Source organism: Chionomys nivalis, chromosome 3 (assembly GCF_950005125.1).
Source record: "Chionomys nivalis chromosome 3, mChiNiv1.1, whole genome shotgun sequence".
Taxonomy (NCBI): Eukaryota; Metazoa; Chordata; class Mammalia; order Rodentia; family Cricetidae; genus Chionomys; species Chionomys nivalis.
The window spans coordinates 95,659,743-95,685,999 of record NC_080088.1 but is presented as its reverse complement, the minus strand read 5'-3'; the positions used below and the strand labels follow the sequence as shown (position 1 = coordinate 95,685,999).

At 39.9% G+C, this 26,257-nt stretch overlaps 1 protein-coding gene across 1 annotated transcript in view; it reads left to right on the top strand.

Moving 5' to 3' along the window:
• The window catches only part of LOC130871384 (cytochrome P450 3A6-like), a 145,617-nt gene that overhangs the window by 34,616 nt on the left and 84,744 nt on the right, over positions 1–26,257 (top strand). The window lies entirely within an intron of this gene.

Here is a 26,257-nt window from a genome sequence, read left to right as displayed (position 1 = left end):
TGAAAGACTTAATGATAAATGTAAAAGAATATGTCTGAGAACAACTAAAACCAGTATCGCTTTGAAGGGATGTTCTTTTGAGCATTACGTTCTAGGAATGGTCTAAGCTCTATTGAGATCTAATACACTTAAAACGTGATTATCTTCTCATAATTGCAGATGTCTTGTTATTTTGGGACTCCGAACCTCACATTTTAACAACAGAATGTTTTGTGTAATTTGCTTAGATGTTCACCATCATCCAAAAGTATGGAGATGTGCTGATGAAAAACATGAGCCATGAAGCAGAGAAAGGCAAGCCTATTAACATGAAAGTGTGAATAGTGGGGTACACATTTTCTGGGGCCTCTTTGGCTCATATGGAGATCTCCCCTTGCCTGCCAGGTAGCTTATTACTACAGACTTTGAAGACTTTCTCCAGACAGATTCTTGGACCTGGGACAGAAGTGTGGAATCATTGCCACAAAGAAATTGTGACCACCTGTAGCTGTTTAATGAAGTGGCTCCAGATAGCTCTAACAGTCTTTATTTATGCAGTTTCAATAGCTCGCATGAACAATTTTACAACTAGTTTTTACTTTCTAAGTTTCTAAATATTATTACAATAATTACCGGTTTGTCCCTTGCCTCTTTCCCTTTCTGTCTCCTAACTCTCCTATAGGTAGATGTTATCTTTTTGATCTATATTTCTATCATCAGAAACATGAGCAGTTTTACAAGCTACAAAGGAACTTTCTAACTAGGCATACCTTCATGTAGAACAGTTTTCCTGTTTGTCAGCACATATGGTCACAGTACCATGCAGGGTGAAGGACAATTTTCTCTCTTGTGCTTAATATTTACATCTGTGCCATCCAGTATGATCTGGGTTCTCACAATCAACTTACCAACCAAATTGGACCGATCCATTCTGTATTTTTTACTGTTCTACTCCTTCTTGGGGAATGCCAGGCTTTTCCATTTTGTTCTATAAGCAACATAACCTGGAACCTTATTCTTAAGTGTTGCCATTGCTTATCACTTGGCCTTATGTTTATCTTCCTTAACTTTTTAGGGGTATTGGCATAGTTATTAAATGATAGAACAGTGTGTTTCTGTGATTTTACTTTATTCCCTGTTCTGTTCCTTGAATGTTTCCATTAAATCTTGGTATTATGTATGTAACAGTATTTCTTTAAAATTCTTGTGGTCAAAATCATTCTTCCCAGAACAGTTATACAAATATGTATCTTTAAACTTCATGATACTGTGACCCATTCAGGTCAGCAGTATAGCTAGCATAGTAAAAACAAGGAAAGCACATAACACACGTAGTCCTAGTGTCTTGCCCAGAATTATTCAGGGAACTATCCACAAATCCTTGCCAAGTAGACTTGCCACAAGGAGAGCTGTTCATGCTATTCTTAGGCATTGTTTCCCAAAAAAGTCACATGACTCCCATCAGCTACTATTCTGCATGTTGAATTATTTCAGCACCAAAGTAAAAGAGGAATGTGATATTACGCTGCTATGAGTATGCTTGTGAGAAGTAACAGTTCCCTTCCAGATTGCCTTGGGGGAGTTCCCCTTGTGCATGCAACACAAAATTAGGTTAGTTGTTGTCTTATTGTATGTTCTAGAAGAAAATCATATAGTTTTGAAAGAAAGAATATTTTAGAATAGCAATGGAAGTGGCAAATAATAAATATGAGAGGTAGAGATAGCTGACCTGAGTTCATAGGAGCTCATGGAATCTGGACTGGTAGTCAGAGACCCTGAATGGCACCAGCTTAGGCCCTCTGCATGCAGGTGACAGTCATGTTGCCTGATCTGTTTGTGAGGCTTCTAACATTAAGATAAGGACTTGTCCCTGGCCTTTAAAGTGCTTTTGGGATTTCAGTCCAAAGGAGATGACCATCAGAGTGGTACATGAGAGGTATTTGGTCAGGAAAGAATGTTATTGTTTATAACTGGACAGTCTAAAGCTTCAATTTCTGTGGAGGATTTTAGAAAAATACCAGGAAAAAAACAAGTTTATTCTAACATCATCAAACTGAAAATGGAGAAGATTCTGGAAATTATGTGGCTAGCAAAGTCATGCTGAATTCTGAAGACATCACAATGATAAACTCGGGCTACAGATGAATAGTCAGACAGCTCACAGGTTGTGTGTGTTACTTGTTAACTCCCCTGTTTCTCTACTCAGGATGTTTGGGGCCTACAGTACAGATGTGATCACTGCTACATCGTTTGGAGTAAACATTGATTCCCTCAACAACCCCCAGGATCCCTTTCTGAAAAATACCAGAAATCTAATAACATATGGCTTTTTCAAACCACTGGTTTTCTCTGTAGGTATGTAGCCTATTTTTCAACCATGTAAACATTGTAATGTATTTTCAATTAGTATGCAAAGTAAAAAGTTTCTCATAGTGTATACATAAACAATTAATTCTCTGCCCTATCTCACTCACCCCACTCTATGATCTAGCCCTGTTATCCCCCATTATGCATTCATATCACATGTGGTTATTCACAATTGCCAAATACTTTTATAGGTCTGAGAGATTTCAATAAAGATAAACTGAAAAAAACGAGAGGTAGGTTTGTACAGTCAGATCATGTAGAACAGTTCCATCTCAAAGGAAACTGAGTCCCAGAGGACCTATCAAGCAGGGCATTCCATGTTCCAAAAAGAAGAAAGGATATAGTGAAAGCTTCCCAAAACCTTACATAAAATGAAAAAATTGAGAAACTGTAATGGCCTTCTAAATTGAACTTTGATATAATATAAATAAAGAATAACTCAAAAAAAATGAGAATGGAGTGGTCATTGGTTAATAAAACCAACTAGCCAGATAATGGGTTGTCTCACTGCTGAAAGATCCTCTGTAGATATTTTCCCAAAAGTCCTGCTCCAGAATATTTTTGCATGCTGACTTTGAACTTCATATTCTTCCTGGACTAGCCACCATAATTGTGAAGCTGCTAGTTGGACCAGAGTGTAGTGGTTGGACCATGATTATTTATGTTTTGATGATTTTGTCTTTTTTTGTCTTTTTTATTGAAAAAATTTCTGCCTCCTACAAGCCTCCCATTTCCCTCTCCCTATCCCCACTCCTCTCCCCCACCCTCTCTAGTCTGAAGAGCAGTTAGGGTTCCCTGTCCTGTGGGAAGTCCAAGGTCCTCTCCCCTGCATCCAGGTCTAGGAGGGTAAGCAACCAAACAGGTTAGGCTCCTACAAAGCCAGTACATGCAGTAGGATCAAAACCCAGTGCCATTGTCTTTGGCTTCTCATCAGAAGTCATTGTCAGCCATGTTCAGAGAGTCCGATTTTATCCCATGCTTTTTCAGTCCCAGTCCAGCTGGAATTGGTGAGCTCCCAATAGATCAGCCCCAATGTCTCAGTGGGTGGGTGCACCCCCCACGGTCCTGACTTCATTGCTCATGTTCTACCTCCTTCTGCTCCTCATTTGGACCTTGGGAGCTCACTCCAGTGCTCCAATGTGGGTCTCCGTCTCTATCTCCATCCATCGCCAGATGAAGGTTCCATGGTGATATGCAAGATATTCATCAGTATGGCTATAGGATAGGGCTATTTCAGGTTCCCTCCCATCAGCTGCCCAAGGAACTAGCTGGAGACATCTCCCTGGAAACCTGGGGACAGCCCTAGAGTCAAGTCTCTTGCCAACCCTAAGATGGCTCCCTTAGTTAGGATATATACTTCGCTGCTCCCGTATCCAACCTTTCTATATCACAACCATCCCATGCCCCCAAGTTCCACCCATCTTCCCCTTCTCACGCTTCTCACCCCATTTCCCCTTAGCCCCATGCCACCTCACCCGCAAGTTCCCAGTTTTTGCCCGGCAATCTTGTCTACTTCCCCTATCCAGGAAGATGACTATACGATTTTCTTTGGGTTCACTTTCTTATATACCTTCTCTAGGATCACAAATTATATGCTCATTGTCCTTTATTTATGGCTAGAAACCAATTATGAGTTAATACATTCCATGTTCCTCTTTTTGGGTCTGGGATACCTCACTCAGGATAATGTTTTCTATTTCCATCCATTTGCATGCAAAATTCGAAAAGCCAATGTTTTTTACCGCTGAGTAGTACTCTAATATGTATATATACAAATCTTTCTTCATCCATTCTTCCATTGAAGGGCATCTAGGTTGTTTCCAGGTTCTGGCTATTACAAACAATGCTGCTATGAATATAGTTAAACAGATACTTTTGTCATGTGATAGAGGATCTCTTGGGTATATTCCCAAGAGTGGTATTACTGGATCTGGGGTAGGTTGATCCCAAATTTCCTGAGAAATCGCCACACTGATTTCCAAAGTGGTTGCACAAGTTTGCATTCCCACCAGCAATGAATGAGTATGCCCCCTACTCCACAACCTCTCCAGCAAAGGACATCATTGATGTTTTTGATTTTAGCCATTCTGACAGGTGTAAGATGGTATCTCAAAGTTGTTTTAATTTGCATTTCCCTTATCGCTAAGGAGGTTGAGCATGACCTTAAGTGTCTTTTGGCCATTTGAATTTCTTCTGTTGAGAATTCTCTGTTCAGTTCAGTATCCCATTTTTTAATTGGGTTAATTAGCATTTTAAAGTCTAGTTTCTTGAGTTCTTTATATATTTTGGAGATTAGACCTTTGTCTGTTGCAGGGTTGGTGAAGATCTTCTCCCAGTCAGTGGGTTGCCTTTTTGTCTTAGTGACAGTGTCCTTTGCTTTACAGAAGCTTCTCAGTTTCAGGAGGTCCCATTTATTCAATGTTGTGCTTAATGTCTGTGCTGCTGGGGATAAACATAGGAAGTGATCTCCTGTACCCATATGTTGTAGAGTACTTCCCACTTTTTCTTCTATCAGGTTCAGTGTTTTCAGACTGATATTGAGGTCTTTAATACATTCTGACTTGAGTTTTGTGCATGGTGATAGATATGGATCTATTCTCATTCTTCTACACGTTGACAACCAGTTCTGCCAGCACCATTTGTTGAAGATGCTCTCTCTTTTCCATTGAATACTTTTAGCTCCTTTATCAAAAATTAGGTGTTCATATGTTTGTGGGTTAAAATCAGGGTCTTCTACTCGGTTCCATTGATTGACTTCTCTGTTTTTATGCCAATACCAAGCTGTTTTCAATACTGAGGCTCTGTAATAGAGTTTGAGGTCAGGGATGGTAATGCCTCCAGACGATCCTTTATTATATAATATTGTTTTGGCTATCCTGGGTTTTTTGTTTCTCCATATAAAGTTGATTAATGTCCTCTCAAGATCTGTGAAGAATTTTGATGGGATTTTAATGGGGATTGCATTGAATCTATAAATTGCCCTTGGTAGAATTGCCATTTTTACTATGTTGATCCTCCCAATCCAAGAGCAAGGGAGATCCTTCCATTTTCTGGTATCCTCCTCAATTTCTTTATTCATAGACTTAAAGTTCTTGTCAAATAGATCCTTCACTTCCTTGGTTAGAGTTACCCCAAGATACTTTATGCTATTTGTGGCTATCGTGAAGGGTGATTCTTCTCTGATTTCCATCTCTGCTTCCTTATCCTTTGTGTATAGGAGGACAACTGATTTTTTGTAATTGATCTTGTATCCTCCAATGCTACTAAAGGTGTTTATCAGCTGAAGGAGTTCTTTGCTGGATTTTTTGGGGTCGCTAATGTACACTATCATATCGTCTGCAAATAATGAAAGTTTAACTTCTTCCTTTCCAATTTGAATCCCTTTGATCCCCTTATGTTGTCTTATTGCTATTGATAGAATTTCAAGCACTATATTAAAGAGGTATGGAGAGAGTGGACAACCTTGTCGTGTTCCTGATATTAGTGGAATAGCTTTGAGTTTCTCTCCATTTAATTTGTTGTTAGCTGACGGCTTGCTATAAATAGCTTTTATTATACTTATGTACGGCCCTTGTATTCCTAATCTCTCTAAGACCTTTATCATAAAGGGATGTTGAATTTTGTCGAATGCCTTTTCAGCATCTAATGAAATGATCATATGGTTTTTTCTTTCAGTTTATTTATATGATGGATTACATTGATAGATTTTCGTATGTTGAACCAGCCCTGCATCTCTGGGATGAAGCCTACTTGATCATAATGGATAATTTTTCTAATGTGTTCTTGGATTCGGTTTGCCAGTATTTTATTGAGTATTTTTGTGTCGATGTTCATAAGTGAGATTGGCCTGTAGTTCTCTTTCTTGGTTGTGTCTTTGTGTGGTTTTGGTATCAGAGTAACTGCAGCTTCCTAAAAGGAATTTGGCAATGACTTCTCTGTTTCTATATTGTGAAATACATTAAGGAGTATATGTATTAGGTCTTCTTGGAAGTTCTGGTAGAATTCTGCATTGAAGCCGTCTGGACCTGGGCTTTTTTTGGTGGGGAGGTTTTTTATAACAACTTCTAATTCTTCGCGACTAACAGGTCTATTTAGATTGTTCACCTGGTCATGGTTTAACTTTGGTATATGGTACTTATCTAAAAAAGTCTCCATTTCTTTTACATTTTCCAGATTTGTGACATACAGGCTTTTGTAGTAAGATCTAACGATTCTCTGAATTTCCTCTGTGTATGTGGTTATGTCCCCCTTTTCATTTCTGATCTTATTAATTTGCTAATTCTCTCTCTGCCGTTTGATTAGTTTGGATAGGGGTTTATCAATCTTATTGATTTTCTCCAAGAACCAGCTTTTTGTTTCATTGATTCTTTAGATTGTTTTCTGTGTTTCTATTTTGTTGATTTCAGCCCTCAATTTGATTATTTCCAGTCTTCTACTTATCCTAGGTGAGTCTGCTTCTTTTTTTTTCTAGAGCTTTCAGGTGGGCTATTAAGTCTCCAATGTGTGCTTTCTCCGTTTTCTTTAAGTGGGCACTTAATGCTATGAACTTTCCTCTTAGCACTGCTTTCATAGTGTTCCATAGGTTTGAGTATGTTGAGTCTTCGTTTTCATTGAATTCAAGAAAGACTTTAATTTCTTTCTTTATTTCTTCCTTGATCCAGGTGTGGTTCAGTAGTTGACTGTCCAGTTTCCATGAGTTCCTAGGCTTTCTGGGGGTAGCATTGTTGTTGAATTCTAACTTTAATCCATGTTGATCTGATAAGACACAGGTAGTTACTAATATTTTTTTGTAACTGTGTAAGTTTGCTTTGTTACCGTGTATGTGGTCTATTTTCAAGAAGGTTCCATGAGTTGCAGAGAAGAAGGTATATTCTTTCCTATTTGGGTGGAGTGTTCTATAGATGTCTGTTAAGTCCATTTGATTCATTACCCCCCTTAATCCTCTTATTTCTCTGTCAGTTTTCTGTCTGATTGACCTGTCCAGTGGTGAGAGAGAAGTGTTGAAATCTCCTACTATTAGTGTGTGTGGTTTGATGACTGCCTTGAGTTTTAGTAACGTTTCTTTTACATAAGTGGGTGCTTTTATATTAGGGGCATAGATATTCAGGATTGAGACTTCATCCTGATGAATTGTTCCTGTTATGAGTAAAAAATATCCCTCCCCATCTCTTCTGATTGATTTTAGTTTGAAGTCAACTTTCTTAGAAATTAGTATGGCCACACCTGCTTGTTTCTTAGGTCCGTTTGCTTGATAAACCTTTTCCCAGCCCTTTACTCTGAGTAGATGTCTGTATTTGGGGTTGAAGTGTGTTTCTTGTAAACAGCAGAATGTTGGATCCTGTTTTCGTATCCAATCTCTTAGTCTGTGCCTCTTTATAGGTGAGTTGAGTCCATTGATATTAAGTCCATTAATGACCAGAGGTTGTTAACTCCACTCATTTTTCTTTCTTCCTTTCTTTTTTTTTTTTTTGGTAGTAGAGTTTGTGTGTTTCCCTTCTTCAAGTTGTGCTGGTGAAGAGTCATTAGATGTCTGAGTTTTTGTGGGCATTGTTGGACTCCTTGGCTTGTTATTTTCCTTCAGTTACTTTCTGTAATGTTGGATTTGTGGCTACGTTTTGTTTAAATTGTTTTTATCCTGGAAAATTTTGTTTTTTCCATTTATAGTGAATGAAAGCTTGGCTGGGTATAGTATTCTGGGCTTGCATCCATGGTCTCTTAGTTTCTGCAGTACATCTATCCAGGACCTTCTGGCTTCATGGTTTCCATAGAGAAGTCAGGTGTAAGTCTGATAGGTTTACCTTTATAGGTAACTTGACCTTTTTCCTTTGCAGCTCTTAATATTCTTTCTTTATTCTGTATGTTTTGTGTTTTGATTATTATATGATGAGGAGATTTTTTTTTGATCCAGTCTATTCGGTGTTTGGTTTGCTTTTTGGACCTTCAAAAAAATATCTTTCTTCAGGTTGTGAAAGTTTTCTTCTATAATTTTATTAAATATATTTTTTGGACCATTGAGCTGTACTTCTTCTCCTTCTTCTATCCCTATTATTCTTACGTTTGGTCTTTTTATTGTGTCCCAGATTTCCTGAATGTTTTGTGATGAGAATTTGTTGGTTTTGCTGTTTTCTTTGATCAGTGTGTTTATTTTCTCTATTGTATCTTCAGTGTCTGAGATTCTTTCTTCTATCTCTTGTAATCTGTTGGTAGTACTTGTCTCTGTATTTCCTGTTCATTTATCCCAATTTTCCATCTCCATCCTTCCCTCGGTTTGTGTTTTCTTCATTACTTCCATTTCATTCTTCAAGTCTTGAACCGTTTCCCTTACCTGTTTGATTGCTTTTTATTGTTTCTCTTGGTTTTCTTGGGTATCTTTGAGAGATTTATTCATTTCCTCTACCTTTTTGTTTGTAATCTCTAATTGGTTATGGCAGTTTTTCACCTCCTGTTTAAGGTCCTCTATTATTTTCATATAATTCACGTTTCAGTCGAATTCTTCTAATTCTTCTAGAATAGGGTGTACAATTCTTCTTATTTAGGGATTCCTGGATTCTGGTGATGTCACGTTGCCTTTCAGGTTGTTGGAGAAATTCTTGCATTGGCGCCTGCCCATCTCTTCCTTCAAATGGAGCCAGGAGGGGCCTGGTGTCTTGGTCCAGTCTTTGCTGTGACTAACTCTCTGGGTGTATCTCCTCAGTGTAGGGGCAGGAACCGTTCCCTTCCAGATGGACTCCTCAACACCAAAACATGGACGCCTGGAAGTCCAATGACCCGCGGACAAAATTGCAAATGTGGGGGGTAGGGCGGGGTCGAGTAGAACACAGGCGACCCTGCAGCACAAGCTGTAGGTGCCCGTGCTCCCTTTCGGGGGTTCTTGAGGCCTGCCCGGTAGGCAGGCACTCACCACTCTGAGTGGGTAGCGTTAGTGAAGGATCAGGAAGCTGTTCCTCAGCAAAGGACCTTGCAGATAAGTCAGGCTTGGGGGGGCGTGTGTAGGAAAGAAAGCCCTGCAGCAGGAGCTGGGGGAGGGGGATTTGTGCTCTTTTCTGGGGCAGTCCGCCCCAGGATAGCACACACTCATCCGTCCAGATGGAACTTCTCAGCACCTACACAGGGACGCCTGGTAGCCTAATGAGCCAGGGACAAAGGGAAGAACGAGGCAGGCAGTGCGGGTCCAGAAGAACACAGCAGACGCTGCAGCCCCAGCAGCAGGGGCCCGCACTCCCTCGCAGGGACCTTGAGGCCTACCTGCTAGTCAGGCATTCACTGCTCTCTAAAATTAACTATTAAAGTGTTAAAATGTCAATACCCGTGTTAGAGTCACAAGTCATCTTTCTACTGGCAGTATCACCTCCTCCACCCCTTTTCCTAGCACATAAATACTGTGGCTTGGCTTCACAGATTCACACCTGGACTCAGAAAGAGTATTTAAGTCCTCACCAAGGAGGAAACATCAGAGAGCAAATTTCTTGAAAGAAAAAAAAATCAATGGAACCAATTTTAAATTTTTCCATGGAAACGTGGGCTCTGCTGGCTAGCATCCTGGTGCTCCTCTACCTGTGAGTAATGGGTTGGATGCCTCTCCTTTGTTGCCCTAGAGTTTGTACGATTCTTAGGTTGCTTTTCCCTGTCAGGAAAATCAAAAAAATATCATCTAGTGGAAATTAATTCTGCCACAGCTGAATAGAATTCTACTGCAAACTAAACCATTTAACGCACTGTGTTTCTGGCCAAATGTTCTAAATGCTTTTCAAGAAATCGGTGCTGTAAAAAAATCAGAGGAAGGTTTAAAGTGATTACAGTTAGCTGTTTCTCTTGGTTTGTTTTCTGCCTTTACTCTTGTCATGTCTTCATCAGTCTGCAATAGGAAGTTTTAAGGGACCTAGGACTCCCAAGGATGGAAACTACATTTGAGTTGCAAATGATTACTTGACTCAGGCCTGCCTTCCCAAAAAATTTTGTAACAGAGATTGTTGTGTTACCAACATAGTTAATAAATAAATACCTTATGACTTATTATCCTATTGCAGAAAACTAACATGGTGATGTCTATGGTCTAGAAAGAAATAGGGCATAGAAATTGTATTTTATGTGGGCTATCACCTCATGAGTTCATGTGGGTAATACATGGTGAAATTTCACTTTTCTGGGAAATACAGGAGCAAATACCTTCTGACCTAAGTAGGACACAATTGACACATCAAAGAAGCTCTTCCTACAAAATACCCCTAGAGACACAAAACTTTATGAGGTTATCACAGGAGTTTATTTAAAATGTTACTTGAAGGACAATGAATAACTCAAAGGCAACCACAGCATCAAACCCCCACACGTGAGCAGATGATGACTCAAAAAAGCTGTATCTTTAAAATATGTATTTATTTTTAATTTTGTGCATATAAATGTTCTTCATGCCTGTATGTATATGTATCACATGCCTATCTGATGCACATTTAAATTACGAGAACTGCACTGGATTTCCAGTTATTTGGGTGCTGGGAACTGAACCTGCATGCCCTGAAAGAGCAGCCAATGCTGTTAGTTGCCGAGCCACCTCTCTAGCCCAAAGGATATACATGGGAAACTCTGCACAATTTTCAAGCTGAGGGATGGGCAATTTGAGAGTCTTGTCAGGAGGCTCTGATGGTGGTCTAAATTCCTGCTCTGAGCAACCTCACTGTTCACTGTTCATGAGGTATCAGGTGAACTTTGTCTTGCAGATCACCCAAGTTGCTGATGTTTGATTATTTATTAACTCTGGTGAGTCCCTTTCTAACTCAAGGTTAGAAAGTGTTACTACATATTAAATCTAAGTCTTGGACCACTAAGTATTAAAAGAATAGTTTAAAATAAAAAGATAGGTGGGAGTAATTAATGCTCTTAGTTTTTATGTTTTATTCTGCCCACCTGTTACCTCACTGAATAACTTCTTTTAGTTGTCAATATTTGTATCCAAGAATGTATATATGTATTTAAATTGACTCAATAGTATACATGTATATGTATGAATACATACAATAATATGTATTTATATATGTATGTGCATATGCATCTTAGTTAAGTTTTCTAGACCACAGTTACCATTTGGCTAACAGATGGTGCAGTTCTAGCTTCCTGGGAAATATGGAAGTAAATACCCTTGATCTCAATAGGACACAATTAGCAGATCAAAGTAGATGGGAGCAAATACCTTTGATCTTAGTAGAACTTGATTAACAGATCAGTGTAGCCCTTTCCCCAAAGTTCCCCTTGGAGAGACATGAGTTATCAATTTCTTTCTTTTTTTAAAATTTTTAAATTTATTTTTATTGAAAAAAATTTCCGCCTCCTCCCAACCTCCCATTCCCCTTCCCCCCACTCCCCTTCCCCTCCCCCCAATCCTCTCCCCCTCCCTCTGCAGTCCAAAGAGCAGTCAGGGTTGCCTTCCCTGTGGGAAGTCCAAGGTCCTCCCCCCTCCATCCAGGTCTAGGAAGGTGAGCATTCAAACAGGCTAGGCTCCCTCAAAGCCAGTACATGCAGTAGGATCAAAACCCAGTGCCAATATCCTTGGCTTCTCATCAGCCCTCATTGTCCGCCATGTTCAGAGAGTCCGGTTTTATCCCATGCTTTTTCAGACTCAGTTCAACTGGCCTTGGCGAGCTCCCAATAGACCAGCCCCACTTTCTCAATAGGATCAGAAATGAGTTATCAATTTCTCACAGGAGTTTGTTTGAAAGGTTACTTGCAGGTGATGAATAATTCAAAGGCAACTGCAGCATCAAATCCTCATAACTGAACAGATGATGACTGGAAAAAGCTATGTCTTTAAATATATATTTATTATTAATTTTGTTCATATGAATGTTTTGCATACATGTTTGTATGTGTATCACACATCTACCTGATGCCTATTTAAGTTAAGGGAAATGTTTTGAATTCCCAGGAACTAGAATTGTAGACTATTGTGAGCAGTCATTTGAGAGCTGGGAACTGAACCTGAATATCACGCAAGATCAGCAACTGCTGTTAGTTGCTGAACCACCTCTCCATCCCAAAGGCTGCACCTGAGAACCTCTGCACACTGTTAAAGCTGAGGGATAGGCCAGGAGAGAGAGTCTTCTCAGGAGGCTCTGCTCGTGGGATAACCTCCTCCTATGAGCAACCACACTCTTCACTATTCTGTGGGTATCAGGTAGAACTTTCATCGCACATTATCAATATTGCTGATGTTTGCTTATTTACTAACTCTGGTGAGCTCCTTACTAGTATTCAAACTCAAGATTAGAAAGTGTTATTGCATATTAACTCGAGGACTAGGATCACCAAACATTAACATAAAAGTTTATGCTAAAATGGAAGGTGGAGGGAATTAATGCTCTGTGTTCTTTTATGTTATATTCTGTCCTCCTGGTATCACATTGGATAAATTTTTGTAGTTGTCAATATTTGTAGCCAAGAATGATTTTATACACACACACACACACACACACACACGTACACTCATATATACACACGGATCAATAGTATAGATGAATGTGAGTAATTACCTATACAAGTATGTATTTATATATGTATTTGCATGTGTGTCTTAGTTAAGGTTTCTGCTGCTGTGAAAAACCACCAAGACCACAGTTAGCATTTGCATAATAGATCATGCAAATAATCATTGATCTAAGTAGGAAAAATTAATAAATCAATGTATCCCATCCTCCAAGGCACCCTTGAAGAGACATGAGTTTATCAAGTTATCACAGTAGTTTGGTTGAAAGTTTACATGCAGGAGCATGAATGACTCAAAGGCAACTGCAATATCAAACCCCCACACCTGAACAGATAACTCACAAAACCTGTATCTTTAACATATATATTTATCATTAATTTTGTGCACATGAATGTTTTTCATGCTTGTATGTATGTGTACTGCATGCATGCCTGTTAGCCTATGCTAGTTAATAAAAAGCATTGGATTTCCAGGGACTGGAAGTGTAGACCATTGTGAGCAGTTATTTGGGTGCTGGGAACTGAACCTGCATGCCCTGCAAGAGCAGCCAATGGTGTTAGCTGCTGCTCCACCTCTCTAGCGCAAATTGGAAACTCTCTGCACAATTTTCAAGCTGAGGATGGGTCATGTGAAAGTCTTGTCAGCAGACTTTCCTGGTGGGCTATCATTTCCATTTGAGCAGCCTTACTGTTCACTGTTCAGGAGATATCATGTAGAGCTTGAAATGTAGGTTACCTATGTTGCTGATTTTTGCTTATTTTCTATCTGGTGAGCCTCTCAGTAACATTCAGTTTTAAGGTTAGAGATTATTATTACATATAACTCTAGGACTGGGATCATGAAGTATTAACATTAAAGTTTATATTAATAGTTTAATAGTTTATACTAAAAGTTTAATAATACAATAAAATTGTATGTGAAGAAGATTATGACAATTTTTGTGTAAAATTCTGCCCACCTCTTCCCTCACTGGATAAATTCTTAAAGTTCTTCATATATGTGTCCAAGAAAATACATATGTGTATAAACACATATATATATGTATATATATATATAAACCATGTGTGGATATATTTTCATATGTATATATTATATATTGACTCAAAAATACACATGTATTAGGAGTACATGAGTAGCTACATATGTGAATTTGTATTTATACTTGTATTTATATTTGTGTTAGTTCAAGTTGTTATTGCTGTGATGAGACACCATGGCCACAGCAACTCTTATGAAGAGAAAGCTTCAGCTAGTGTGTTTCACTTACAATTTAGAATTTTAGTCCACTGTTGTCATAGCGGGAAGCAAGTCAGCATGTAGGCAGACATGGAGCTAGTGCTTAGCATCCTTTCATTTTCACCCAAAGGCAACTGGAATTGAATTGCCTCGGTGGAGGTGGCTTGAGACTGCCAAGCCCTTCTCTATAATGACACACTTTCTCTATCAAGACCATACCTCATTGTCTCAGTGTGTGGGTGCACCCCTCGCAGTCCTGAGTTCCTTGCTCGTGCTCTCTCTCCTTCTGCTCCTGATCTGGACCTTGAGATTTCAGTCCGGTGCTCCAATGTGGGTACCTGTCTCTGTCTCCTTTCATCACCTGATGAAGGTTAATATTCAGGAGGATGCTTATATGTTTCTCTTTGGGATCAACTTCTTATTTAGCTTCTCTAGGATCACGATTTATAGGCTCAATGTCCTTTATTTATGGCTAGAAACCAAATATGAGTGAGTACATCCCATGTTCCTCTTTTTGGGTCTGGGATACCTCACTCAGGATAGTGTTTTCTATTTCCATCCATTTGTATGCAAAATTCAAGAAGTCATTGTTTTTTACTGCTGAGTAGTACTCTAATATGTATATATTCCATACCTTCTTCATCCATTCTTCCATTGAAGGGCATCTAGGTTGTTTCCAGATTCTGGCTATTACAAACAATGCTGCTATGAACATAGTTGAGCATATACTTTTGCTGTATGATAGGGCATCTCTTGGGTGTATTCCCAATAGTGGTATTGCTGGGTCGAGAGGTAGGTTGAACCCGACTTTCCTGAGAAATCGCCACACTGCATTCTAAAGTGGTTGCACAAGTTTGCAGTCCCACCAGCAATGGATGAATGTACCCCTTTCTCCACAACCTCTCCAGCAGAGGCTATCATTGGTGTTTTTTATTTTAGCCATTCTGACAGGTGTAAGATGGTATCTTAATGTTGTCTTGATTTGCATTTCCCTGATCGCTAAGGAAGTTGAGCATGATCTTAAGTGTCTTTGGCCATTTGGATGTTCTATTGGGAACTCACCAATGCCAGGTGGCCTGGGTCTGAAAAAGCATGGGATAAAACCGGACTCACTGAACATAGCAGACAATGAGGACTACTGAGAACTCAAGAACAATGGCAATGGGTTTTTGATCCTACTGAACATACTGGCTTTGTGGGAGCCTAGGCAGTTTGGATGCTCACCTTACTAGACCTGGATGGAGGTGGGTGGTCCTTGGACTTCCCACAGGACAGGGAACCCTGATTGCTCTTTGGGCTAACGAGGGAGGGAGACTTGATTGAGGGAGGGGGAGGGAAATGGGAGACTGTGGCGGGGAAGAGGCAGAAATCTTTAATAAATAAATAAATAATTTTAAAAATGACCATACCTATTTCTTTTTTTTTTTTTTTGAATTTTAGGCCCTTCTTTATTATTCCACAAAATTTGTTTTTTTGAGAAAAAAAAAGTTTCTCATACCATAGCCCTGATCTAATCTGTAAGTTTTCTAAAGGAAAATATCGCACTCCTGCCACTTTAGTCCTTATTGTGTACTGGTTTACAGTACACAATAATTCAAGCTATCCAGGTGTGCCCAGATAGTCTTGTGACCAAAGCCATGCAAAAGCTGTTAAGCTGCTTCAGAAAAACAACTCTATAAATCACAGAAAATAGTCAGTATCTTCCACAGGGTTTCTTCAGGGTCAAAGTACATCTAGAAAACAACTATTCATCCTAATGTTTACCCTACGTACAGTGGCTCTGCTAGATTCCCACAACAGGGAGGGGCTCAAGTGGCAGTAGAAACAGGGTATAAAAATGTTTTTGCCACATTCTGGTTCATTAGAACTGATTCTTTAAAAAGTCTGCTGAGAATAATCTCAGGATTGTCCTATTATATTTATTAGAAGACTCTCTATGTAAGAATTAATAATGAGTCGAGTGGTGGTGGTGCATACCTTTAATCCCAGCACTTGGCAGGCAGAGGCTGACAGATCTCAGTGAGATGGAGGCCAGCCTGGTCTACAGAGTGAGTTCCAGGACATCTAGAACTATACAGAGAAACCCTGCTTGAACTCCCACCCAAAAAAAGGAATTAATACACAGAGGCAAATATAATTTTATCTGATTGTGATGCTGTCTCTCATTCATCTCACTGGTTGTATCTTCATACAAATATTAAATAGTTTTCCTTATTTTAATTTTGATATAGTTTTTAGGTAGAACAATTCCTTCAGGTTCTGTATCTTTTAAGGTTAATTTCTCCACTTCTAAGGTAATACCAGTAGTATTTTGATAAAATTTGGTTAATATCTCTCTTAATATCTTAAAACTCTTAGTAACGGAGTAGTAAACTCCGTGTGTCTTTTTGTCTTCCCATTGGTATCCTCTGTCGTCTGTCTTCATGTCTTCATGCATTGCTACAATTTTCATATATTTTGAAATCACTTCTGGGTTTGATGCTGTCTCATAATTTTTTTTCCTTTTTTTTTATTCTTTTTTACTTAAAATTTCCAACTGCTCCCCGTTTCCCATTTCCCTCCCCCTCCTCACACATATTGACCCCTCCCCCCGCTCCCCTCCCCCTATCCCCACTCCACTTCTCCTCCCCCTAGTCCACTCCCCCTCAATCTCGATACTGAAGAGCAGTCCAAATTCCCTGCTCTACATGAAGACCAAGGTCCTCCCACTTCTATCTAGGTCCAGGAAGGTGAGCATCCAAACAGGCTACGCTCCCACAAAGCCAGTTCATGTATTAGGATCGAAACCTAGTGCCATTGTCCTTGGCTTCTCATCAGCCTTCATTGTCCGCCTTGTTCAGAGAGTCCAGTTTCAACCCATGCTTATTCAGTCCCAGTCCAGCTGGCCTTGGAGAGCTCCCAATAGATCAGTTCTACTGTCACAGTGGGTGGGTGCACCCCTCGTGGTCCTGATTTCCTTGCTCATGTTCTCCCTCCTTCTGCTCCTCATTTGGACCTTAAGAGCTCAGACGGTTGATCCAAATTGGGTCTCTGTCTCTCTCTCGATCCATCGCCAGATGAAAGTTCCTGTGCCATTCTCCTTGGCCTCTCGTCAGCTCTCATTGTCCACCACATTCAGAGAGTCCGGTTTTATCCCATGTTTTTTTCAGTAGCAGTCCAGCTGGCCTTGGTGAGCTCCCAATAGATCGGCCCCCCTGTCTCAGTGGTTGGGTGCACCCCTCATGGTCCTGACTTCCTTGTTCATGTTCTCTCTCCTTCTGCTCCTCATTATAACCTTGGGAGCTCAGTCCAGTGCTCCAGTGTGGGTCTCTGTCTCTATCTCCATCCATCGCTAGATGAAGGTTCTATGGCGATATGCAAGATATTCATCAGTATGATTATAGGATAGGTTCATTTCAGGTTCCCTATCCTCAGGTGCCCCAATGAACTAACTGGGGACATTGCCCTGGGCATCTGGTAGCCATTCCAGGTTCAAGTCTCTTGCCAACCCTTAGGTGGCTCCCTTAACTAAGGTATGAGTTTCCCTGCTCCCCCATCCAACCTTCCTTTACCCCCAATCACCCCGATTCCCCCAGTTCCCCTCATCCTCTCCTTCACACTTTTCTCTCCCCATCTCCCCTCATCCCCATCCCACCCCACCCCCCAAGATTCCCATTTTTTGCCCATCAATCTTGTCTATTTCCCTTAGCTGGGAGGATATCTATATGTTTTTCCTTGGGTTTACCCTCTTGTTTAGCTTCTTTAGGATCACAAATTATAGACTCAGTGGCCCCTATCCATGGCTAGAAACCAATTATGAGTGAGTACATCCCATGATCTTCTTTTTGGGTCTGGGTTACCTCACTCAGGATCGTATTTTCTATTTCCATCCATTTGCATGCAAAATTCGAGAAGTCATTGTTTTTTACCGCAGAGTAGTACTCTAATGTATATATATTCCACACTTTCTTCATCCATTCTTCTATTGAAGGGCATCTAGGTTGCTTCCAGGTTCTGGCTATTACAAATAATGCTGCTATGAACATAGTTGGACAAATGCTTTTGTCATATGCGAGGGCATCTCTTGGGTATATTCCCAAGAGTGCTATTGCTGGGTCCAGGGGTAGGTTGATCCCAATTTTTCTGAGAAACCGCCACACTGATTTCCAAAGTGGTTGCACAAGTTTGCAGTCCCACCAGCAATGGATGAGGGTACCCCTTTCTCCACAATCTCTCCAGCAAAGGCTATCCTTGGTGTTTTTGATTTTAGCCATTCTGACAGGTGTAAGATGATATCTCAAAGTTGTTTTGATTTGCATTTCTCTGATAACTAAGGAGGTTGAGCATGACCTTAAGTATCTTTTGGCCATTTGAATTTCTTCTGATGAGAATTCTCTGTTCAGTTCAGTGCCCCATTTTTTAATTGGGTTAATTATCCTTTTAAAGTCTAGTTTCTTGAGTTCTTTATATATTTTGGAGATCAGACCTTTGTCTGTAGCGGGGTTGGTGAAGATCTTCTCCCAGTCAGTAGGCTGCCTTTTTGTCTTAATGACAGTGTCCTTTGCTTTACAGAAGCTTCTCAGTTTCAGGAGGTCCCATTTATTCAATGTTGCCCTTAATGTCTGTGCTGCTGGGGTTATACATAGGAAGCGATCTCCTGTGCCCATATGTTGTAGGGTACTTCCCATTTTCTCTTCTATCAGGTTCAGTGTGTTCAGATTGATATTGAGGTCTTTGATCCATTTGGACTTGAGTTTTGTGCATGGTGATAGATATGGGTCTATTTTCATTCTTCTACAGGTTGACATCCAATTGTGCAGCACCATTTGTTGAAGATGCTTTCTTTCTTCCATTGTATACTTTTAGCTCCTTTATCGAAAATTAGCTGTTCATAGGTTTGTGGGTTAAAATCCGGGTCTTCTATACGATTCCATTGGTCGACTGCTCTGATTTTGTGCCAGTACCATGCTGTTTTCATTACTGTAGCTCTGTAATAGAGTTTGAAGTCAGGGATGGTAATGCCTCCAGAAGTTCCTTTATTATATAAGATTGTTTTGGATATCCTGGGTTTTTTGTTTCTCCATATAAAGTTGATTATTGTCCTTTCAAGATCTGTGAAGAATTTTGATGGGATTTTAATGGGGATTGCATTGAATATATAAATTGCCCTTGGTAGAATTGCCATTTTTACTATGTTGATCCTCCCAATCCAGGAGCAAGGGACATCCTTCCATTTTCTGGTATCCTCTTCAATTTCTTTCTTCAATGCCTTAAAGTTCTTGTCAAATAGATCTTTCACTTCCTTGGTTAGAGTTACCCCAAGATAGTTTATGCTTTTTGTGGCTATCGTGAAAGGTGATGATTCTCTTATTTCCCTCTCTGCTTCCATATCCTTTGTGTATAAGAGGGCGACTGATTTTTTGGAGTTGATCTTGTATCCTGCCACATTACTAAAGGCGTTTATCAGCTGTAGGAGTTCTTTGGTGGAGTTTTTGGGGTCGCTCATGTACACTATCATATCATCTGCCAATAACGCAAGTTTAACTTCTTCCTTTCCAATGTGAATCCCCTTTATCCCCTTATGTTGTCTTATTGCTATTGCTAAAACTTCGAGAACTATATTGAAGAGGTATGGAGAGAGTGGACAGCCTTGGCGTGTTCCTGATTTTAGTGGGATGGCTTTAAGTTTCTCTCCATTTAATTTGATATTAGCTGTCGGCTTGCTGTATATAGCTTTAATTAAATTTAGGTATGACCCTTGTATCCCTAATCTCTCCAAGACTTTTATCATAAAGGGATGTTGAATTTTGTCAAATGCTTTTTCAGCGTCTAATGAAACAATCATATGGTTTTTTCTTTCAGTTTATTTATATGATGGATTACATTGATAGATTTGCGTATGTTAAACCAGCCCTGCATCTCTGGTATGAAGCCTACTTGATCATAATGGATAATTTTTCTAATGTGTTCTTGGATTCGGTTTGCCCGAATTTTGTTGAGGATTTTTGCATCGATGTTCATGAGTGAGATTGGCCTGTAATTTTCTTTCTTGGTTGGGTCTTTGTGTGGTTTTGGTATCAGAGTTACTGTAGCTTCATAAAAGGAATTTGGCAATGACTCTTCTGTTTCTATATTGTGAAATACCTTAAGGAGTATAGGTATTAGGTCTTCTTGGAAGTTCTGGTAGAATTCCGCATTGAAACCATCTGGTCCTGGACTTTTTTTGGAAGGGAGGTTTTTGATAACTGCTTCTAATTCTTCACGACTAACAGGTCTATTTAGGTTGTTCACCTGGTCGTGGTTTAACTTTGGTATATGGTATTTATCTAAAAAAGTGTCCATTTCTTTTACATTTTCCAGTTTTGTGGCATACAGGCTTTTGTAGTAAGATCTAATGATTCTCTGAATTTCCTCTGTGTCTGTGGTTATGTCTCCCTTTTCATTTCTGATCTTATTAATTTGCAAATTCTCTCTCTGCCGTTTGATTAGTTTGGATAGGGGTTTATCAATCTTGTTGATTTTCTCCAGGAACCAGCTTTTTGATTCATTGATTCTTTCAATTGTTTTCTGTGTTTCTATTTTGTTGATTTCAGCCCTCAGTTTGATTATTTCCAGTCTTCTACCCCTTCTAGGTGAGTCTGCTTTTTTTTTTCTAGAGCTTTCAGGTGGGCTGTTAAGTCTCCAATGTGTGCTTTCTCTGTTTTCTTTAAGTGGGCAGTTAGTGCTATGAACTTTACTCTCAGGACTGCTTTCATAGTGTCCCATAGGTTTGAGTATGTTGTTTCTTTATTTTCATTGTCTTCAAGGAAGACTTTAATTTCTTTCTTTATTTCTTCCTTAATCCAGATATGGTTCAGTAGTTGACTATTCAGTTTCCATGAGTTTGTAGGCTTTCTGGGGGTAGCATTGTTGCTGAATTCTAGCTTTAATCCATGGTGATCTGATAAGATACAGGTGGTTATTAATATTTTTTTGTAACTGTGAATGTTTGCTTTGTTACCGAGTATGTGGTCGATTTTTGAGAAGGTTCCATGAGCTGCAGAGAAGAAGGTATATTCTTTCCTATTTGGGTGGAATATTCTATAGATGTCTGTTAAGTCCATTTGATTCATTACCTCCATTAATTCTCTTATTTCTCTGTTAGGTTTCTGTCTGATTGACCTGTCCATTGGTGAGAGAGGAGTATTAAAGTCTCCTACTATTAATGTGTGCGGTTTGATGGCTGCCTTGAGTTTTAACAATGTTTCTTTTACGTACGTGGGTGCTTTTATATTAGGGGCATAGATATTCAGGATTGAGATTTCATCCTGATGAATTGTTCCTGTTATGAGTAGAAAATGTCCCTCTCCATCTCTTCTGATTGATTTAAGTTTGAAGTCAACTTTGTTAGAAATTAGTATGGCCACACCTGCTTGTTTCCTAGGTCCATTTACTTGATAAGCCTTATCCCAGCCCTTTACTCTGAGTAGGTGCCTGTCTTTGTGGTTGTGGTGTGTTTCTTGTAAACAGCAGAATGTTGGATCCTGTTTTCGTATCCAATCTCTTAGTCTGTGCCTTTTTATAGGTGAGTTGAGTCCATTGACATTAAGTGATATTAATGACCAGTGGTTGTTAACTCCGGTCATTTTTTTTAGTAGTAGATTTTGTGTGTTTCCCTTCTTTGAGATGTGCTGGTAAAGGGTTTCTAGATGTCTGAGTTATTGTGGTCATTGTTGGACTCCTTGATTAGTGATTTTCCTTCTATTACTTTCTGTAAGGCTGGAATTGTGGCTACGTATTGTTTAAATTTGTTTTTATCCTGGAAAATTTTGTTTTCTCCATTTATAGTGAATGAAAGCTTGGCTGGGTATAGTAGTCTGGGCTTGCATCCATGGTCTCTTAGTTTCTGCAGTACATCTATCCAGGACCTTCTGGCTTTCATGGTTTCCATAGAGAAGTCAGGTGTAAGTCTGATAGGTTTACCTTTATAAGTAACTTGGCCTTTTTCCTTTGCTGCTCTTAGTATTCTTTCTTTATTCTGTATGCTTTGTGTTTTGATTATTATATGGCGAGAGGATGGTTTTTTTTGATCCAGCCTATTCGGTGTTCTGTATGCTTCTTGAACCTTCATAGGTATATCTTTCTTTAGGTTGGGAAAGTTTTCTTCTATAATTTTATTAAATATATTTTCTGGACCATTGAGCTGTGCTTCTTCTCCTTCTTCTATTCCTATTATTCTTAGGTTTGGTCTTTTTATTGTGTCCCATATTTCCTGAATGTTTTGTGATGAGAATTTGTTGGTTATGCTGTTTTCTTTGATCAGCGTGTTTATTTTCTCTATGGTATCTTCAGAATCTGAGATTCTTTTTTCTATCTCTTGTATTCTGTTGTTTATGCTTGTTTCTGTAGTCTCTATTCGTTTACCTAGATTTTCCCTGTCCAGCTGGCCTTCTGTTTGTGTTTTCTTCTTTGCCTCCATTTCAGTTTTTAAGTCTTGAACTGTTTCCATTATTTGTTTGATTGTTTTTCCTTGGTTTCCTAGGGTATCATTCACTGATTTACTCAATTCTTCAAACTTTCTGTTATACTTCTCATACATTTCTATGAGGGCATTTTTTACATGCTGTTTAAGAGCGTCAATCACTTTCATAAAGTCAATTTTATCTACTTCTTCATGATTAAGGTGTTCATGTCCTCCTGTTGTGAGGTCGCTGGGTTCTGGTAGTTTCATATAGTTTTTCAGATTGTTGGGTGAATTCTTGCATTGGCGCCTGCCCATCTCTTTCTCCGAATGCTCCCCTATGGATCTTCTTTTACCGGATCAGGTCTCCTTGCCCACTGATGTACTTTCCCAGTGATGGCACCCTGCAGTGATAGCTCTCCTGGTGCTCCAGTGATGTCTCTCCTGGTACCAATATCAGATCTCCGTGCCCAAAGACGGCTCTCCTGGTACCCAGATTAGCTCTCCCACTGATGGCTCTCCTGGTGCCAAGATCAGATCTCCATGCAGGTTGGGTAGTTTGTAAACAAAGGCCTTACCTTGCTTGGTGCAGGCAGGCCAGTGAACCAAAGGAAGTCTCGCCTGCCTACTTGCCCTGAGGATTTGCCCCCAGCGCCAGACAGACTGAGCTGGATGGTGTTATGTGCCCAAAGAGGAAAGGGGGCAGAAGGAAGAAGGGTTCTGGATGCAAGCTGGGTGGGACAAGAAGAGAGAGGCAGTATGCAGGGTGTAGAGCCCCTGCAGGGAGCCCAGGGAGTATAGGGTGGGGGATGAGGAACTTCAGAGTTCCCTGTCCAGGGCTGCTTCCGCCGCCGCCAGTCAGGTCACAAACTCACCCCGCTGCTGTCTCTCCTGGTGCCTAGATCAGATCTCCGTGCAGGTTGGGTAGTTTGTAAACAAAGGTCTTACTTTGCTTGATGCAGGAAGGATGGAGAGACAAAGGAAGTCTCGCCTGCCTACTTGCCCTGATGATTTGCCCCCAGCGCCAGACAGACTGAGCTGGATGGTGTTATGTGCCCAAAGAGGAAAGGGGGCAGAAGGAAGAAGGGTTCTGGATGCAAGCTGGGTGGGACAAGAAGAGAGAGGCAGTATGCAGGGTGTAGAGCCCTTGCAGGGAGCCCAGGGAGTATAGGGTGGGGGATGAGGAACTTCAGAGTTCCCTGTCCAGGGCTGTTTCCGCCGCCACCAGTCAGGTCACAAACTCACCCCGCTGCTGTCTCTCCTGGTGCCTAGATCAGATCTCAGTGCATGTTGGGTAGTTTGTAAACAAAGGCCTTACCTTGTTTGATGCAGGCAGGCCCGCTGCTGTCTCTCCTGGTGCCTAGATCCGACCATACCTATTTCAACAAGCACATGCTTCCTAATAGTTCCAGTCCCTTTGTTGGCCATTTTCTTTGAAATTACGACAATGTACAATATGTATGTTTATATTTGTGCATGTGTAGATATGCATTTTTATGTACATGTGTATAGGTGAATGTGTCAATTTGTGTATGTGAATATGAAAATATATATTCATTCACTGTGTGTATGTGTGAATGTGTATATTTACATGTACTACCAAGAAGCCCATAACTTGGTTTTCTTCTCTATGTCTTAGTTATGGGACCTCTTCACATGGACTTTTTAAGAAGATAGGAATTCCTGGCCCCAAACCTCTCCCTTTTGTTGGGACGCTACTTAACTACAGGAAGGTGAGTGATGTTGGGACTTTTCCTTTACTTATTGTAACTGTGTCATTTTCATGAGTGTCCAGAAACCCTGTGTCAGTTCAGTGCAACTGGCCATTAGTATGAAATACTAAGGTTTTCAGCTTTCAGAATTATTTATGTCAGAAGAACATCATTGTGAAGTACCCTGTTGTTGTTTGACAAATGTCTGAAGCCTCAGGTTGCACCATATGAAAACCCACAGTGTTTCCATAACCTGATTTAAAAACCTGATGTTCAGGCTTTGGAAGCCTCAAAGATTAAAAATTTTTTAGTACAACTTCCAAAACAGTAAATTTACTCTAACTCAGTATTTAAAGAAATATGTCATGACTTCTGCATGGCATGTCACTAAATTGATTGCTTCATTCATGTAAGAGTTCACTGTAACTTTTGTAGTAGGGAGCTGTCGGCTGCGTTCCTGCCACCCAGCTCTCGGCCTGGCTAGCTTATGCCCCGAAATAACAACACACAACTGTATTCTTTTAAACACTGCTTGGCCCATTAGCTCTAGCCCTTACTGGCTAATTCTCATATCCCGATCAACCCATCTCTAATAATCTGTGTAGCACCAGTCTTACCAGGAAAGATTCAGCATGTCTGACCTGGCGGCTTGCTTCATCGCGTCTGCCCTGAGAGGAGCTGCATGACTTCTGAGCTCACTTCCTCTTCCTCCCAGCATTCTGTTCTGTTTACTCCACCCACCTATGTTCCAACCTATGAGGGCCAAGCAGTTTCTTTATTTTTTAACCAATGACCTTCCTCCATCAAACCTTGGCCCTTCTTGTTGAGTAATTCTGGCACATGCTGATCAGGAGGCACACAGTTATTTTGTGGTATATGCACATAAATGAATACCAAAAAATTCCCTGATATCATTTGCCAGGCTCTTGCTACCAGTGATTTCTTGTGTGTGTGTGTGTGTGTGTGTGTGTGTGTGTGTGTGTGTAGGCATATATTGAGAAGTCAAACAAGAATATTCTCCTTTTCACTTCAAAGTAGAACATATTTATAATTCTTAGGAGTGGGAATATGAGAGATGTTGTCTTTCAACTTAAGATATTTAGCCAGATTATGAGTTTTGTTTCTTTAAACAAAGCAGAATCATTTATATATAATCACTAAAGAAAGAATTATTTGACAAATTTGTTTAAAAATTTTAATAAGTGGATTATAATATATGTAAATGCATACACATATCATCATCATTAATATATAACAAACTGGATTATGAATTTACACAGAGCCTTCCTGAATGCTTTATTTCTAAAATGTTAGGCTCCTGTACTGTCATACCTAAACTCATGCCCAGAAGACCAAGATCAGTTCCTACATGCAGGCTGCACTCTTGAAAGATTAGTTTTTCAAAATAATCAAGGTTTGCTTATCAGATCATAATTCTTCAAAACCGATGGTCCATTATTAACTTTACTAAGAATTCCATACTTTATTCCCTGTTTCAAAATGTAGTAACTATCCCAATAATTTTAGAAGATGTAGATTTTCTTTGAAATGCCCTTTTGGTGTTTTGTCCCACTCATGCTTTTGTTTCACGTTTGTTTTTGTATTAAGTAGCATCTCCTGTAGAGAAGACTGGTTGCAAACTTGCTATTCAGATGACCATAGATTCCCTAATATCCTTACTTAGTGCTTTGTGTGACATGGTTTCTTATTTACAGAAGGGTGGGTATCAAACATAGGGTTTGACCCTAACCTACAGAAATGACAGTCCCAAGGATGGTGTGTTCAGGGGAAGACCTGGAGATGAAAAATAAAGAAGGTGTACAGCTGAAATTGGGAGGTCTTGCTTAAGCTGATTATTCCAAGCAATTTTAATAAGAAACAGCTTCTTACATACTATCTGCATGGGGGAAATGGCCAAGGAGCGCAAAGACAATGTTTGCCAAGAAAACAGAAGATAGCCCAAACTATCTTCTGTCAACTGCCTTAGGAGTGACAGTCCAGTCCAGGTGAAAGGTCAGTTCCTGAGAAAAAAACTGCCACATTGACTCTCTTGGGCTTTGATCCATA